Source organism: Bactrocera oleae, chromosome 4, assembly GCF_042242935.1.
Source record: "Bactrocera oleae isolate idBacOlea1 chromosome 4, idBacOlea1, whole genome shotgun sequence".
NCBI classification, from domain to species: domain Eukaryota; kingdom Metazoa; phylum Arthropoda; class Insecta; order Diptera; family Tephritidae; genus Bactrocera; species Bactrocera oleae.
In genome coordinates, this window is record NC_091538.1 from 49,846,884 (window position 1) to 49,866,179 (window position 19,296).

General features: G+C 35.1%; 1 long non-coding RNA gene across 1 annotated transcript in view; it reads left to right on the forward strand.

Moving 5' to 3' along the window:
* The window catches only part of LOC138857097 (uncharacterized), a 38,199-nt gene that overhangs the window by 3,978 nt on the left and 14,925 nt on the right, over nt 1–19,296 (forward strand). Inside the window, exon 2 of the long non-coding RNA XR_011396057.1 lies at nt 578–1,115. This is a non-coding gene — a long non-coding RNA (uncharacterized lncRNA). The remainder of the gene's footprint in view (nt 1–577; nt 1,116–19,296) is intronic.

Below are 19,296 nucleotides of genomic sequence, written 5' to 3' on the forward strand. Positions count from 1 at the left end.
TTTTGTTGTGATCTTGCTTTCCTTTTTTTCAATACCTCCCTGCTTTGCCTTTACATTTGCTGCCGCATCGATGAGTGGTCAATTTGAAGTTTTACTGCTTTTTTTTTTTACTGCGCGCAATTCATAGCAACGGCGTAGGCGTTAATGGGCTATTGGTGGGAGTACGCGCTCACATATATAATTTTATATGTATATGTATAAATACATGCACACTAATGTAATTTTTTTCCCCTTCCGGCAATTTCAATGCGATTTTTATTATTATTACTGTGTGTCATTTAGCGTTGTGTTCCCCCTACCCCTAAGCGCAACTTTACGCCGATTGACGGCGCTTTGTTTACGGCTCTTACGTTGCTCGTAACAGTATGTGTGTGTGTGTGTGCGAATGTTTGTGTTTTAATCAATTTATTACATCGCGGGTAAAAGTTAGATTTATTATTAAGTAACCAGCAGTGAAAATGTGAAAGACGTATACATTAAAAATGCATTTTTTTAAATTTCCAAAAAACAAGTTTTAATACGAAAAATTCATAAAAATATTGAAATAAATATTAAATTCGCCACATCATTTTTATAGCGGCTGCAGCATATGTGCATACTACAATATAAACAAACGTCTTTTGAAAATTCGGTAATCAGCGTAAAAATATAACTGACATATGTTGCATATACTCCAGTATATGTGCGCATAACTGGCATAAGAAATACAACAAATGATATAAATACATACCTACGTACATACAAACCCTTCATATTCACATAATCGGATTGGCTTAGATGCGCCGGCAACCAAATCGGTTTTGTAAACAGCTGTTACAGTTACCACTGCGCCGTTATAGATACGAGTTTGCCCACGTGACAGACTAAATTAATAAACGCAAGTGTATTGGTCTGTAAATATGCGTTTTTTTATGGAATTTTTTCGGCTCTAACACGCTAAAAAACGCAAATGTGTTTGCTCTGTGGCTAAACGTCGCCATATCCTTCTTGCTAGCCCTAAGCTCCTGCCAAGCGTTCGCACAACACAAAGTCGCATATCATAGTAAGCATTGAGGTCTTTCTCTACCTCTCAAATAATATTTATCATCATCATTCTAGGCTCAATCGTCTGTTTGGTAAGTAAATAATTTTTTTAGTATTCCTACAGATTGTCAAACAATTGCATTGTCAATGTTTACGCATTGCTTTAAAATAAGTCGCAAGAAGTAATAGATAATATGATACTATATATACAATATATATATAAATTAATACCCTGACGGAAGAAGCGGTAGTTCCAAAATTATGTGATTTCGCGAATGCGGCATTACGTAGCTCTGTGAAACGTCATATGTCTCTCGATATAAGTTTTTTCTAAAGTTTCGTACTAGTAGTAATAGTAAAGGATGCTTTTTAATAGGTATTCAAATAAAACCCGGAAAAGCTAATGAAATTGCTAATATTTGAACTGTGGTTTCTTGAGACCATGACGGACCCATTTTGAACAAGTATTTTTTAGATTAGCCGTAATAACTTCTATCTCGGATGTAACATTCCGATTGTTGGTTTCCACTTAATTAGTCGTAGCATATTTATTATCATAGTCTATTGACTGGAAGGTAGTCTAACGGAGTCAATTCACTGGATCTTAATTGCCAATTGTGAAACCCGATTTTTGAGTTGATTCGGTTGCCAAAAATGTGTCCCAATATAGTTGAGACAAGCGAGTTAAATTTTTTAGATACAATGGAGTTTGACGGATGTTTTAAGGATTGTTCACACTTCCAAGTTCTACGATTTAGATTATTTATTTAGTCCTTGGTTAGTACGTTACTATAAAGTTTTGGTAACCATTTTCCAACCACCCCAAATCGCAAGTTTTGCTAGTTCTAAACTAGTAGTAATTGGTTTCAATAGCTTCTCGCTTTCCTACAGTGTAGCTTTACCTACATTGTTGTTAGATTGATTGTGGACACATTTGGTCGTCGCCTTAGTTTTATTAGCTCAAAGTAAGATGAGTTCATGAATTTAAATTGAAAAAACTGTAAATTTCATTTCTTTGTGGCTGTTTCCATGGTGTTTTCTCATTTATGTATGTGACTATGACATATGCTCACTCAGTTTTTAGCAGAACCCATTTGTTTTATTAGCATTTTTATAAACACAACTTATATGAAGACTTCTAAGGTTTTTGTTTGTGTGTGTCGGTCTCTTGATAACTTATTTTAAGGATCAGTGGGTCTTGAGCAAGATTTGATAAAATATATTTGAAAGTGTATTTTCTGACATTGCTATTTTAGTGGTGACCCTGGCATTTCTTTATTGACAACGCTAAAGTCACGCATATAAAAACCAGCTTGCATCATTATAATCGCTAAATTCAATTTCCAGTGTCAACAGTTGCCAAAATGTTTGCTTCATATGCCAGTTAATGTATCCTATAGGTGTAATAAATTAGTCACACTTTAGAGAGAGAGCAAAAGATGGTTTCAATAGTTCAGAGATAATGATTAAAAAATTTGAAGATCCCGAACTGCAAGCAATATTGGATGAAGATGATACTTTGAGTCGAAAACAAATGGCAGTCATGTTAAATGGCACAACAAACAATTTCAGACCCTTGGAAAGCTATAGAAAAGATCTAAAAGTGGGGAAAATGTGTGCCACATGAATTGAATGAAAGACAAATGGATAAAACACTTAGGAAATTTTTCTTCAAAGACACGAAAGAAAATCAGTTTTGCAATAAATAGTCACTAGCGATGAAAAATGGGTTTATTTTAAGAATCATAAATAGAGAAAATCATGGGTTACTCCAATACATCCATCGACATCGACTGCAAAAACAGATCAATTCGGCGCATTGGCTGAGCATCTCTTCGATTCCTACGCAGAAGTCGAAAATCCGGTGTCTGATTGGTTTGCTTCAACATACGAACATTTCTATTGGCATGGCATCCACAAATTTCAGAAAAGGTAGTCCAAATTTGCAAAAAGCAATGTTCAATACTTGGAATACATTTTTTTTTACTTTTTCACTTAAAATTAGTATTTAATTTTTCCAAAAAAACGCCAGTATACCTGCTAAATTAATCGTTCAAGCAAAAATATTTTCAAGGGATTCCAGAAGTCAAAATAAATGCATTATTAAATTTTAGTATAGGAGTTTATCTTCTACACAAATATAGATCTCAATTATCCTTATACATCTGGTAACTCAGTTTAATGTTTCGATAGCCTTTTATACCCTGAGCAGGATATATTAACTTTGCAACGATTTTTGTTACAACCAAAAGGATAACATATTATATATAAAAATTATCTGTCTATACAGTCTGCATATGCGGAAACTAGTCTCTTAGTTATTGTGATATCGACCTGAAATTTTGCACTCATCCTCTCTCCACCATCTCCACCAAGTGGCTCATTTGTCAGAACCGCTGATATTGGACAACAATAGCATATAGCTGCCATATAAACTGACCGATTCAATTTAAGTCCTTGTATGGAGAAACTTTTCATTTGAAAAGTTATCTTCACGAAATTTAGCACAAATAATTATTCAAGGCATTGCTACAATATTCGAAGTGTTTGTTTAGAACGGAATACGATAACATATAGCTGATATTTAAATTTATCAATCAAATTATGATAAAGATCTTTTTGTGGCCTTTTATGTCATAAAATGTGCACCTGTGAAGATGAAGTTAACATTTTTTTCTTTTCTAGGAATATTTTTACAGGTCAAGATAAATGTGATATAGATATGTGATGGTAGGCTTGAGGGTCACAAAGTTGGTTTTCTTGCATTTGTAGGCATATGATAAAATTATATGTAATACCTAAAATCACCATCTTTAAAATCCCTTAAACCAAAATAAGAGATGACGCTCCTGCATTTACATTTATTTTAAACAAATATCTTAAGGAATATAATAGTTGGTTAGTAAAACTTAAATAATTTGGCATCATTTGCCCTATCCATTTATAAAACAATTTATGTGTCTAAACAGTTAGCTTGAAAATATTTCGTATATTAGACCATAATAATTTGAATTTCTTTATTTATCAATCATCAATTATGGATGGTAACTTAAAAAAACTTCTAAGAAAAACCCAAACAACTATAATTTTGTCTTCATATTTTTTTTTTACTTAATGAGCATTTAGACATGATATTTACGAAAACTTGTGGGACCAAACCCTAGCCAGCAACAAATATGCCAAAGAAAGTATAAAAACCTTAGCTGCTCAGTGCCGAGTGCGATGGCAGTGCGTTCTGCCAATCGATTGACGAATTTTACGGAATACATCATTGGGGATCACTTTACGCAGCAGTAGACTTGAAAGAAAATGCTACGAAAAGCACTTGAATGGCCTTAAATGCATCATTTCGGGAATATGCTTTCATTTGAAAATCTCATTCATGTACAGACATACATAAGCACACATATTGAAACTCTGATGAATATGAGCTGCCCACTTGCGTCGCTGCTACGACAAAATCCGCTTCAATGGCACACTTCAAATCAATTTGTGCGCCCCACTTTAGGGACTACTACTAATGTGTAGCCATTTATGTGGATAAATTAAGACAGATCTGTGCTGCGTATACAAACACACAGAAGGCGAACAAAGAAAAACGCAAAAATTGGTAGAAAAGCCGCGCGGTTGATTCGGTTGATGGCGCTTCGACAGCCGCTTTTGTTGACAGACTGTTGACATTTTAATAGTGGAATGTCAGCACTGTTTGTTTGCAGTCAACTGCCTGCCCCCCTCCACAGCGCCTGATTGTGCAGTTAAAGATTTTAGTTTAATAAACGGGCTGAGCGAGCGTTCCTACTTCACGCGATTGTGTGCTTTTCATTTATGTTACGGCATAATTTCATATATGTTGACACGTGTGTCTGCTGGCAGTCAGCTGTTGGATAGTAGTGCATAAGGCATGAATTCTAATTTGCATTGCAAAGCTGTGCCAACATGACTGCAGACATGTTCAGGCGGACAAATAGGTATTTCAACCACACCCACTTTGCTATACCTATACAATCGAATATGCACATATTTAATACTATCATGATCGTATTCGCTCTGTCTTATTGCTTATATCTATGCAAATCTACACATCTATTTTGTTTGTATGCCATGGCGTATACGTAACCACACTGCTGCCCAATCACATATACGCCGTGTATGTCGATGCTTAGTGATTTATGTAGATGTTGTGTACATACATGTAAATTTGCATAAATACACCTATGTGTGTATGTGTTTTATTGATGAAGTGTTGCTTGCTTAGCGAAAGATATGCGCCTAATAAAATATGCTTTGCACTGAGGCCTGAGTGTTGACCCGATTTGCTTTATTTGCATTAAGTAGCCATGCTTAAGTGCTAAATGTCCCAGTGGTTATCTTAAAGTGCGGAAATTTTCTCTTGTAATTTTTAAAAACTGATTCATGGATTTGAAATGGGTGTATGTTTTTCACTTTTAAGGTTACTTAATAAAAGTTGGTCTGGTATATTTCTCAAATAGATGTGTTAATGGGAAATTAATGTTTCACCTGTGCTTTCATACAACGGAAAATGTTTCGGCAATTCTTTCTTTCTGCGCTGTTTGATATAAACACCCTTTAAGACGAATTAAGATGCCATGCGAAATTTCGTGATTATATCATATCTAATAAAAAAGTTGTCCATACAATAACTTGATTTTGATCGTACAGTTTGCATGGCAGCTATTTGCTCTGGTGGTCCGATATCGGCGGTTCCGACTCTGTAAAACCCTTAAATAAGTATTGTAAAGGATGTTCTTTTATAGATATGTAGTTTTCAAGCAGAAATATTATGTATATAAGATTGTTTTAGCTAAGAGCTGAGCCTTATTATAAAGATAACGGTTTGCTATTTAAAAATTACTTCAGGCAAGCGACTGCCGCGGCATGTACAGACAACATGAACCAAAAATTCCTTCTGCCCATAGAGCACATTAAAAAGTTACTTTTGGAGCAAGTAACGGTGTCTCAACAATGACTTTAAATATGTAATGCAACTTAAAGAGAGGAAACTTTAGTGAAATTATTCAGTTTTAAGGCCAATTGAGGTTTGCAAATAAAGATTGTAGAACAAAAAGTCTTTCTTCTTTTCTTACTCCTTTAGTCTCCTTCTCTTTCTCTAACCAAAAATTTAGTCCACAACTTATGCGGTTAATAATAGGTGAACCTTCGTAACAGTTATGTATGAGTCAAAAGTGACTTTGTAGCCAATCGGAAAGGCCAAGTGTTAAAAGTTGAACCAAAATTCATACTAACGAGTTTTAATTCGGCCAAGAGCTTCGGCAGCATTACTTCAAATTACTTCAAGGATATCTTATGCCAGTACAACAACAATAAATAATAATATCCAACAACCAAGCATACACCTAAACAAAATCACTTCCCCTTAAACTATGCTAAGGTTATTTTTCGCTGGTAGGACCAGACAGTGTAGTATCAAACAACACAGGGATTATCGTGGCATATATTGTATGTTAGTTTTTGTTTTCCTGGATCCGCTTACGCAAGTAGAGAAATGTGATCTCTTAGCCACGCTACCATTTTCTACTGTAAAAAATTTACTTTCAAGATTTACGACGTTATGACCAGATCATCTGAAGCCTACCACACTTGAGGCTAGCTTCTGAATGAGCTCCAAAGGTCATTTGAGAGAGCAGCAAGAACATACGCCACGATCTCTTACAATGTAATTACACAAACTTTATGTGAAAATACACAGATTTTCATACTAAAAATTGCAAGTTTACAAAAATAATCGTGATTAATTCAAAATATGCAAAGAGGGCAACGTGCAGCGAACTTTTGCAGTTGACACACTTTTGCTCCATAAAAATAGTTGCTTGTGGACCGTTGGTCGTCTTTGACCCGCCACCGTCTTCGCTTTGTGGTATGAAGCGCCAAATTAGCATTCTTCCACTTCAATGAGTCGCAGTTCGTTGTGTTCACCGACAAGCCGAGCCAAACTGAACTGAGTTTAAATGAAGTGAGCATCGTGTAACCACATGTGGGCGTCTCATGCGAATGCTCAGCATATGAACTCACTTAAGTGCAGTCAATAGTCACTTACAGGGGTTAAGATACGCTCATGAGCATGTGAATGCTTTTGTAATTGTACACACAGATAGTGTGTGTGCCTTTGGTTTTGCTTACTTTTTATTGTTGCCGTTTTGTTCCGTTATTGGTTGCACAAGACAGCCCAGTTGAAAAAGCGAAGCTTCCTTTTACCCTAGTCTATCTGCTTGCTGACGCTTAATTTCCTCCCATCAGCTTCCTTGTGGTTCACGGTGCTTTTAACGACGTGTGCATGTTTGGGTGTTTGTATTTGTAGCCACGTCAGTGTTTCGTCAAGCAGCTTACAGCCTTTCGAAAAATGAATTTAATTTTCCACTCAACGAAGTGAAAAATATAACCGAACTGCAAAGAAACGACTAAAAATCTCACTTGCATAATGTACACACATACATGGTCGCATACCGTATATATATGTGTGTTTAAATATGAATATGTATTTGTGTGGGGTTCACGTAAGTGTGGTTAGTTTTTATTTACTTTTTTACACGTACATATATTACTGCTCTTAAAGGACGCTGAGACACCAGCCCACATTTTCTGTGTATTGTGTGCCTATCTATTTAGCATTAATTTGTAATACCACATCAACATCGAAGCTATAATACCCTTCACAGGTGCATTTTTCATAGCATAAAAATGTATAAATATATTTTTATTTTTATCGATCAGTTTGAATGAAGCTGAAAAAGTTTTCGATACTGGGTCTTGAGTTTGATCGATCAGCTTGTATGACAGCTATGTTCTATAGTGGTCCAATATCGGCGGTTCCGACAAATGTGCAGCTTCTGGGGGGAAAAGGACATGTGCAAAATTTTATATCGATATCTCAAAAACTGACACGGGTAAAGCAACTCTGCTCATCACGCTGTTCATTTATATATATTCTTAATAGGGTATACAACTTGTTCTTTTGGATGTTGCAAGCTTCATGGCAAACTTAATATAATATAACCTATCCAGGTATACAAATTGTTCCTTTAAATTTTTATTTTATAAATATTATATAAGCAAAAACGTCACCGGCCCTTACAAAGTGGTCATTAATTTTTTAGACAGAATTTAACTCCCGACTTTTGTTCCAGCGGTTGTGTGTTTCGATGATATTGTTCACCAATTAGAAGAAAAGAAATCAATTTAGATATGTACTATTCACCAACTAGCCAAAAGACAAAAATTCGTTATTATTGTGCTCCAACATAACTTCATACAATGAAACTAAACACTGCATGTAACTGTACGTAGGGTTTCAAGGCGAAATCTCAGTGAAAGACTTTCTGATGACTTGCTAAAGTGTATAGGAGTGGAACTTGGGTTAAAGCAGAAAATAACTATAAAAATTCTACATAGTCATTACGTTTAGGTAGGTAAGGTGGATGTCTCATGACACACCTCGGCCTTTAGGAGACCTATTGTGAAAGTCATTACGTTTTATATAGGGGTTATCACAGAAGAACTGTGCACCCTTGCTAGCCTTAATTTTGATCGATCCCTGAATATATGAATTTCACCGAAGATACCGCTATACATTTATTTACTACCCTCGAGGGTAAATAGATTGATGGTCATATTGCTAGTATACCTAAATTCTGTAACAAGGTTTTGAATATTCTGGAATATATCATGTTTCCTAATACCCTGTAACGACTTTTTTAATTGTACTTCTCTTGAATATTTATTCACAAGATGCCAATAATTTCTTCGGAGGTTTTGCAAAGGATTACTTGTTATAAAATTATAATATGAGAAAATAATGTGCAAAATAAGTTCATAAAAACTTTCGGTCAGTATGACCCAGTGACATTGTTCTTGTCATCGCACTGGAGAGGGAGAGGGTCTGTACCTCTCTCTCTCTCTCTCTTGTTGCTGCTCTGAACCCTTTAAAAAGCTTTAGCAGGCTTAGTGCGAATAAAGAAGAAGAGGCAAAGTTTTAGGAATTATAATTGGTTTGCATAAATTTTGTTTCGCTTTGCTTGTTAGTTCTAGCTATAACAACGAAGCGAACAAAACAGATGGTATGTCAAATTTAACGCTTTCCTTTCCACGCTTCTCATAAAAACACTTAAAAATATGAGAGTTGCCCAACATTTTGCATCGCTTTGATTTATTTTGCCTCCACACAAAATATACATCTCAAGCAAAGTGAAACAAAAGTTGTATGTGAAGCAGACCTGTTCTGTTGTTTTAACAAACATACTTAGTGTATAATTTTTATGTATTAGAGAGCTTTATACTCTACAAAAATATATACTTGTAAATCTATTGGCAGATCACTTGTGAAATAAAACTTTTGGTGAAGATTTATTTATGATAATATTCTCTATTATCCTGCTGTCTTGAGAGCAAAGAATACGCTAATAAATTCGTAAGTTCTCTTTTTCTCTTCTTAAAAAGCCACATGTTACTTTAGTTTACACTTTAGATTTTGTGTGATTTCTTATGTTTTCCTCGATATTTAATCAAATTAATTTTTTAAATAATAATGGTGCAGTAAGAACATAATCACTAATTGTTCTAATTAAAGAGTTGTTAACAAATTTATTTTGGGTCAATCAATTTGAAATTATATTATATTATCCAGGTATACAAATTTCATTCCACTGAAAATACAATTAAAACCCTAAACTCGGCTATTGAAATTCTATGCAGACTTTGATGCAACTAATTAAAACTCCTTCAAGCTTTGTGTTGAATACACAATTTTGGCTTTAGACAAATTTCTAATAAATTCTAAATAAAGAAGAGAAAAAGACACAATACAGACTTGAAAGGAGAAGCAAAGTTCAATCAAAAATAGCACCCTAAACGAAGTGAGAAACAAAATGAGTGAAGTGTCAAAAAGTAAAGTAAAGGTCTGTCCTGTCACAAAAACAAAAAAGGTGTAGAGTAAGTGAAGCGCAAAAGTAAAGAGTAAATTTTTTGATTTTATACCAAAATGAAAAAATGACAAGCCATAATTAATAGCAGTTAAAGCATATAAATGCCATCAAATGATGAATGCGTGCAAATTGGCGAAATAAATTTAAACCTTTCCCTTTGAAAAATTAGGAATTAGTGAATTTGAGAGCGAAATCACAAAAGCGAAAGCAGGCAAATAAGTGAACTAATTAATAACGAAACAGCAAAATGCAAACCTTGGTGATGGAGACGATAAAGATGAGGAGCATATTGAGAACCATGTGGGCGATAATGATTGGACATTTTCAAACAAATTAATCGTAAGCACTTAGTTCGGTTGATGGCCAACGGTGTAGCACACAATAAAAGTTATTGCTAGTATACGCAGATGAGCGAAATGAAGAGTTAAACGATATTTCGGTTATAAAGTGTCTAAAGCCAAATGTGTAAAAGTTAAAGTTTCAGATTTGGCAGAGAGCAGCTGTCGCACAAAGTTTTAATTACTTTATAAGTTTGATCAGTGCAAGAGAATTAATGCTTCTAGAAAAAGCTTTAGTAGCATTTGCTGTACAATGTCTCATGATGTTTTCAAGCTGTTTTTTAGACATTTGGTTTTCAAGAAGAAATAAAATGCATATAATTTAATGTTATGGCCAGGAATTTAGCGTTATTACAAAAATAAAAGTTTGTTTTTATGTTCCAAAAATGCTTTCGGGCAAATGACCGCCGCGGCTGGCTGGAATAACTTCTTGCCAACAGACCAATTTTCGACCAATTGTAGCAATTGGGGCCATATGTCAGCAATTTCGTCAATATAAATGTCGTCTCGAGCTTATTTGCGTAAACAAGCGACTTCACACGAAATCCAAAAAAAATAGTCCAGCGGTGTTAAATCGCACAATCTTTCAGGAGACGCCGCAGACCCACCACGCGAGATAATCCGCTCACTACAAATTTCCTGCAATAAATTAATTATTTCATTACATGTATGGCATGTAGCGCTGTGTTGTTGGAAACAAAGGTCGTCCACATCAACAATCTCCAATTCAGCCGCAAAGGAGTCATTAACCATGGCTGCGTTTAGCGCAGTAACGGCATCTCATTAATGGCTTGTGGATTTTCACTTACTAACGTACCAATTCAACCAAAAGTGACTACATCGCTGAACACAATTTTCTTGTGAAAATCGGGATCGCTGGCCATCTGGTTTTAGGTCAATTCACCGAACGTGCGATGCGCTGGATGGTGGTTCGGCTTCACTTCTTTCACGAGTTGAATTTTGTAAGTGTAAACCAAGATCCTACCGTAAACTCTTTCATAAAGTGAATGCTGCAACTGCTCAGTTTTATTTAAGAGCTATATTCAAGCAAATCAAAATATTATAATCAAATCTGTATATATATCACCGGCAAGCAGCAATTCAAGTTTCTGGAAAATATTTTCGAAAATAAAAGGCCTCGTGAGCTTAACAGCACAAGAAACTTTCGCTTCCATTTAGACAAAAGCGAACCAATTTGCTTTGCCCACTTTTCGGTGCAAATAAATACGAAATACGAAAAGACGTATATATTGTATACAATTGCTCTCATGTTTACGACAATTTGTTCACAAATTTTTTGGCTACTTTTCGAGGCTGCACTTGCCAAGCAGCTGACGGCATTACTCACTGGTCACAACTGATGACTAACTTCTGCTGCATGAATTTTTCTTTGCTAATTTATTTTCCGCAAATTGGCAAGCGCAGCAGTTGAAGGATATGAAAAGAAGAAAAGCGTTAACTTCAGTTGTACCGAAGCTACAGTAACCTTCACATATAATATAAAATATTCCATACAAGAACATGATATTGATCGATCATTTTGTCCGTTATCGGCGCTCCTCACAAATAAGCAGCTTCTTGAAGAGACTAGTTCGCGTATATACAGACAGACGGAGTTGGCTAAATCGACTCAGCTTGTCATGATGATCTTTTACATATATATTTTATAGGGTCTCCGACGTTTTCGTCTGGATGTTACAAACATCCTGGCAAACTTAATATACCCTATTCAGGGTTTAAATATAAATAAATATGACTTATTTGTATAAGTTCTTGTTTTAAAGTTGTGAATTTTCGCAATCACTTATTTAGGAAGGTTGAGTGAAGCATTTTAAATTCGTAGGAAGCAAACTTTTCATATCAAATACTGTTTATATAGATTTCGTGTTAAAATCTGATTGGAAAATTTAGAGAGATGGAATAAGCGCACTGCAGTTAATGCGAAATGAAAGTTCACTCAAAATCTCTGTGGAAGCTACCAAGCTATTACAGTGGTGAGTTATACCTATTCACGACTATTAAGTTGCCACTCCACGCCCAGCATAAGTGGTGTGAGTAAATTTTGTGTGAAATGCGGTAAATAACAATTGATGTGTAGTCTTGAATCATGGCCGAAAGAGAGAGGGCTAAAGTAGAGTCACTCTTACAAATAGAGTTTAGAAGAGTCCTGTCACATATCTTTCAAGGGCTCTTTATATGAATGCCCTGACGGTTTTAATGCTGATTGACTTCGAGGGGCCTGAACCAATATTGGCTTCTTTAGATATTATGAGTTACAGAGTTTGTAAGCTCCCAGTTATTCAACAAACCGTTCTCCCAATAAGACCACGTCCCAACTTAAGTATGCCAGAAAGGATACCACACCGACTTAGCATAAAAAAGCGTTTTAGCCAATTGGAACAAAATATTTTTTAATACAGTTTTAACCCACTGTTGTGTGAACATCTCTGAAGAAACTCAAAACTTTACTTCAGTAGTCGTTCGCCACTAACCTCAAAACTCCATTTGATAGAATCATCGTAATAAAGAAAAACACATCCTAGATTGATTGGGCAGTGGCATAAACTCTCCTTCTTCCTGGTTAGTCTCTTTAACACTAAAATATTAACTCTCGTGCTCTTGTCAGTTTGCCGTGGTAATTTATTTGATTGCTAATTCTATTGCAGACAATATTGACACGAACTTCTCTAAATGTGGATATGCAAAGTAAACCACTTTTGAGTCAATTAATTCTCACACAATAAAAAAATGTTGAATCTGCAGTATTTTGCTATTATATTTATATTCTGGAATATTTGCTCGTGTTTATGCTTTTAAAATAAACCCGAAAGTTAACCACAACTCACGTTCGGGCATACAAGAGCAAACAGTCACATGTGCCGTGTTGATATTTGTATTATATTTTTGAATTGTGTAGTGAAGCCAGAGGCCAGAGGTGGAGCGAAAAAAAAGTTTTAAAGTTTGGGACAAAAAGTAAAGAAAAAAGTTTAGTAAGGGCTAAATTCTCATTTTGAGGTTTGTAGTTTATGCCCTTTATGAATCAAAAATTTAAGAAAAATTCGGTTGCCTCGAGGCTATAATACCCTTCACCTGTTCATTTTATATAACATAAAAGAGTACGAAAATATTGGGAATTTGATCGATCAGTTTTTATGACAGCTATATGATTTAGTGGTCCGATATAGACGGTATGAGCAGTTTCTTTCATTTCTGTTTGTAATCTCAAAAACTGAGTGACGGACAGACAAGGGCATAGCTCAATCGACTCAGCTCGTCAAGCTGATCATTTATATTAATATCTTTTAGGGTCTCCGACGTTTCTTCTGGGTGTTACAAACTATTCAGGGTATGAAACCTGACGGTAAGAAAGTTCGCTTTTAAAAACTGAACAATTATCGGTTCAAAGTCATTAAAACTGTTACGTATGCCACAAAATCTGCAGACCTGACTGAAAAAAGTAAGTATATAAGAGGCCGATGTTTAATTTACTTCATACGGTATATTTGTTCTCAAACCACTGACTTTTCGTTGAAGTACATGTGGGTTGTGATATTTATCGAAACGATATGAAGCTCACTTCTAACATCTTTCACATTTTCGTTTTCTAACTCTCTGTCAGAAACCATTAGAATTCAAATCATATTCTAAAGATTAATTAAGCTAAAAGTTTATTGGAACAAAACTTGTCTTTTACCACAGATATATTTACCTTCAGTATTGAGGTTTTATCGTATATACTTGTAGTTTCGGAAAATTTTTTTTTATACACAAAGCTACTACTAATGTATATACACTTGAAAAACTAATAAAATATTCATAAGCAATTTCGACTTCAGAGCCACCTATTTTTTACAAATACGGAAAACTATTCTTTACAAATACGCAAAGAAATTGCAATGTAATTTTTATACACTCGCAACATGTTGCTACAGAGTATAATAGTTTTGTTCACCTAACGGTTGTTTCTATCACCTAAAACTAATTGAGTTAGATGTAGGGTTATATATATATAAATGATCAGGATGAAGAGACGAGTTGAAATCCGGGTGACTGTCTGTCCGTCCGTCCGTCCGTCTGTGAAAGCTGTAACTTGAGTAAAAATTGAGATATCTTTATGAAACTTGGTACACATGTTTCTAGATACCGTAAGACGGTTGGTATTGCAGATGGGCGCAATCGGATTACTGCCACGCCTACAAAATGCCATTAATCAAAAACAAATAAAGCTCCACCACACGCCAGAGTCATTAAATTTTAACACAGGGTCGTATGAGCTGACTTTATAGGAGAAGCTTTCGAAATTAGACAATGAGCGTAGCACCGCCCACATTTAGGTAAAAGCCCATATCTTAGTATCTGTTTAACCGATTTCAACCAAATTCGGTATATAATATTTTTCTTATACTTCTATGTTATAGTGCGAAAATGGAATCGGATCACAACTACGCCTCTCTCCCATATAACACCACCATAAATAATCGGGGTAAAGCTTTGCGTGAATAATACGTTTAAAGTATGCCACCTTGTGACCAAAAATTGTCTAAATCGAACCAAAACTGTTCAAGCCCCTAAGTACTAAATATGTGGACCCCAGTGCCTATAGTTGACCTTCTACCGAAAATATCAGTCAATCTACAAAAAATTCTCAAACGAGTATACCATTTGACTTTGCGAGAGTAAAAAAGGTTTGGTTACATCCGAACTTAGCCCTTCCTTACTTGTTTTTTATGTATTCGGGGTTCATTTCAATGTGAATTTTTTTATATGTACATCGAAATTCAAGACATTACATGGGGGGTCACCTACTTCGGTTGCCACTGTCTAGTTTTAAATTCATAACAATTTTCCATACATATATTTGCCGGCACATTACTAAAGTGAGCGCAAATCTATTTTTATTAATACTGCAATAAAATACTAAAAAACAATAACAGCAAAGACAACAAAAACAAGCTATAAGTTTGACCCGCTAACGCTTGGCTTGACATCCAAACTAATGATAATGTGCTGTTGGTGGTTTTTATTGAACACGCATACTACACTTTGCCGCAAGTGCTTTCGTGTTTTACGAGTATGTACATACATATATACAAACATGCATACACACATACATAGACTCACTTGTATTTGGATTTGTATTGTGGAGAATAATATTTATTAGTTCCCTAAATGGTTGTTGTGTCGCATTTAATTTTATTTCCTTTCTATGCCTTACATACTTATGCACTTTATATGTGGTGTTAGTTTGTTGTTGCTGTACTGAAATCCAATGATTTTTCCATAAGTCTGCGGTTTTGCGAATGATTTGCTTCTATAGATGCATCGACTGGCTCGCATGGCATGTTCGGTATGTATTTCTTTTCTGTTCTGGTGAATAAATGATAAATGATAAACATTACCAGCAATCATTTCAAGTACCCATTTAGGTATACCCAGTAGTGAAATGAAATAGTTAGAAACTTGCAGAAAACGAAAACAAATGAGTAAGTCGCCTAACTTTTGTCCATACCATAGCAATTTACGAAATATCAGTCCTCAGACTTTGGTCAGAAATGATATTTTTCGGATTAGTTTATTTTGTAAACCGTTTATTACATGTGGAAACTAATATTTTTCGGAGCAGTTTAGTTTAAGTGAGGAACCTAGTTGTGTTGCTACAGGGATGTATGTTTACGTGCATCTAATATTTGCTATCAATGCCTAAAGTAGAGTGCAATGTTTGATTGCTATGATTGGCTGTATGCTTCCGTTATAGCCACTCGCTGGCCTCAAGCGGCTTTAATGGCAGCTGTTATTGTGTGTGAATAAAGTGCTTTCAACAGTAAAAAAAAGCTTTAAGTGTGTTGGAATTTATGTCGAAACGAATAGTAATCGAGTACTGGTGAAGTAGATATGATTTACTGTCTTTTTATTATAAAATAAAGAAAATTATTTATTAAACATAAAGCGCCGGAATATACTGCTAAACCTGGGAAGAAGTCAATTTTACAAAATCCTTCTATCGATTAGAGTATTATACATTTTTTGCTAAGATTAGTGGGACTCACCGATTTTTTCCATTCGTAAAGTTTGTCTTATAAATTTGGAAAACTAGTTCTAAATTATGTATAAAACATTATTTCTCACTGTTTGTAGTAATTTAAAATACCAACAAGCGCAGGAAAAAGTCGATTATAAATATTATAAATTAATTCTTAAATATTAATTATTTTCCATAATTTTTTTCCTCATACTAGTGTGCAAATAATAATTTTTCGATGAGTGTTCAATAATTGTACTGACTCTTTAGAAGCTCCTCGTTCATTTTTTCTCTATGCAAGCTAAAGTTTTCCTCGCCAGTTTTAGTAGAGAGTGGATTTTAGTGTTTTGTTACTTCATTGAGATATTTGTATATGTTCTCCGATCCTGGTATCTAAGTAAAGGAGGAGTTTGTAGACAGAGCAGTATGGCGATATTGTTTGCATATGAGCTCCATTTAATTTAACCGGATATGCAGATGCGTGAGAGCTCCGTTGCTCTGATTGCCGGTTCTACATAACAGAAACGGACTTCGACTTTTATCCGCCGAGGGACTAACTTCTCGACGGTTTTTACAAAAATATTTGTGAACTGTTTATGTCTATACAAGAACAACAACCTGCAGGAACCATTTCGTGATTATGTCTAGTTTTATTAGTTTGATTACTTTATATAAAGTTTTGTATAGAAATCATTGGTTGAGGGTTTTCTTTTATATCTCTGGATTAAGGAACAAAAACAAACATTAATCATCGAAAATATTTTTATTGTTTTTCCAAATATTCTACATTAAGATCTATACACTTTTGCATGCATTTGAAGCAATTGTCGAAGCACTTTTGCCACTCTGATTGAGGTAGCTCTAAAACATTCGTTCTGAATGCAGGTGTCGAAAAACGGTAACCTATTAGTTTATTTTTTACGTACGGGAATAAAAGGGAGGCAGTTGGTGCCAGGTCAAAACTATACAGTGGATAACTCATAAAATCGATGTTTTGAGTGCTCACCAATGCAATTGTTTCAATCGATGTGTGAGAGGTCGCATTGTCGCGGTGAAAAGCGATCCGTCTTCAGAGGTTGGTTTTTCTGATTTCTTGAAAGACAACTGTCAGACACATGGTTGTGTACCACTTAGAATTTACTGTTCTGCGTTGTTCTGGTCGTACGGTTGTGACATGTTTAGTTTTTCTCAAAAAAAACAGGAAATCATTTGCTTGGAACTGCTTCGTGCGCGAACAACTTTTTTGGCATTCGGCTCATATTGAAACACGCATCCAGTTGACTGCTGTTTACTTTCGGGGTCACACGCGTAAATGCACAGATCATCACCAGTCACCATGTCATAGACATGTTTCGAAACATCGCTATCGTTTTTTAACGTTTCTCACGACCAATCGTGACGGGCCTTTTTTTGAGCGATTGGCAAATTGTGTGGGATTCAACGTGAGCAAATGTTTTTTACAATCAAATTTCGATGCAATATTGAATGTATACTGATCTACTGGATCTCACGATAGGCCATATGACGATCGTGCAATATCAGTTTGCGCACAGCATCAATAGTTCCCGAAACAACAACTGATTTTGGATGACCTTCAGGAAATTTGTCTTAGAGCAATCTACGATCTCGATTGAGTTCACCATACCATCGATAAACACCGGTCCTTGTTAGAGCTTCATTGTCAAAAACTTAATTAAGTTCATTGATGCACTGTTGCTGAGTTAATCCACGTCGAAAGTTGCAAAAAATAATCGCGTGAAAATGTTTGCGATTTAGTTACAATTTGTGTGCGAGATGAATATTTTAAGTTACTGTAAACAACACAAATAGCGCTCGTATTTCAAAACGTTCGAAGTATGTGTGACATCGAAAATGCCAAAATGTACGATAAAGTTGTGAGTTGCTAGATTGCAATACTGGGGTTGCCAATATATAAAATTGAGACCCGTTTCCCGTTGTCACGCCATAAGAACGGCTAGACCGATTTGGCTGTGGTGCAATTAAGAAAATGTCTCAGAAATATTGAAAAACAGATTTAATTTTGCATATTTTAAAAAACGCGCGTAACGAATGTCATCGTCATTCACAGCCATAGACTATATTGAAAGAGCATCGTTTGTTCGGAAATGTGGTTACTAAATTAAATTCTTTCGCACTAATTTACTAATTTTTAAAAATTAGTCGTCACAATTAAATGTACCGACTTTGACGGTAATATTAATAATACCAGTGATGATTTCATTTTAATGTAAGTATTTAATAATAATAAAATATGTATACTATGAGTTAGATTTCAGAATAGAAATTAGATTTCATATACTAACTGCAACCAAATACGAAATACCCTGAACTTCCAGCCAATTTCAGCACTATTGTACACGGACAAAATTAATTATTTGCCCGTATTTTCCCAGTCGCAGAAAATAATTATTTATATCATACCTGGCTCGGTAATCGAGCTATATAGACAGCAAAAATGTTGAAATTTCTAGTAAATATTATAAAACAAACAAGCTTATAAGATAGATCCGTACCGTAAACTAAATTTTTTATATATTTTTTTAAATTTTGTTTACACTTTTGCATTCACAAATTGTTAGTTGTTAACCATCATTCGTCATTTAATGGTTTTGTGCACAAAATAAATGGCTTAACACTCTATTGAGTTGCTCAGTCGTCCGCTTCATGCAAAAATTGCAGGCGAAAAGCAGAAGAAAATCGAAGCAAGGTAACAGCGGAAACACTAGAGTAAGCACAACAAAAGTGTAAGGAAGAAAGAAAAATCAGAAAAATTATAGCTAAAATAAAGGGAAAATGAATAATCACCAAACCACCGGAAATACAATTCATTCTCCTGATTGTACACAACTAAAGTGGCTGGAAAGTAAACCAGCAACAACAACAACGCCAACAATAGAAATAGCGGAAAAATCACGACTGCAGCAAATAAAGTGGCAGC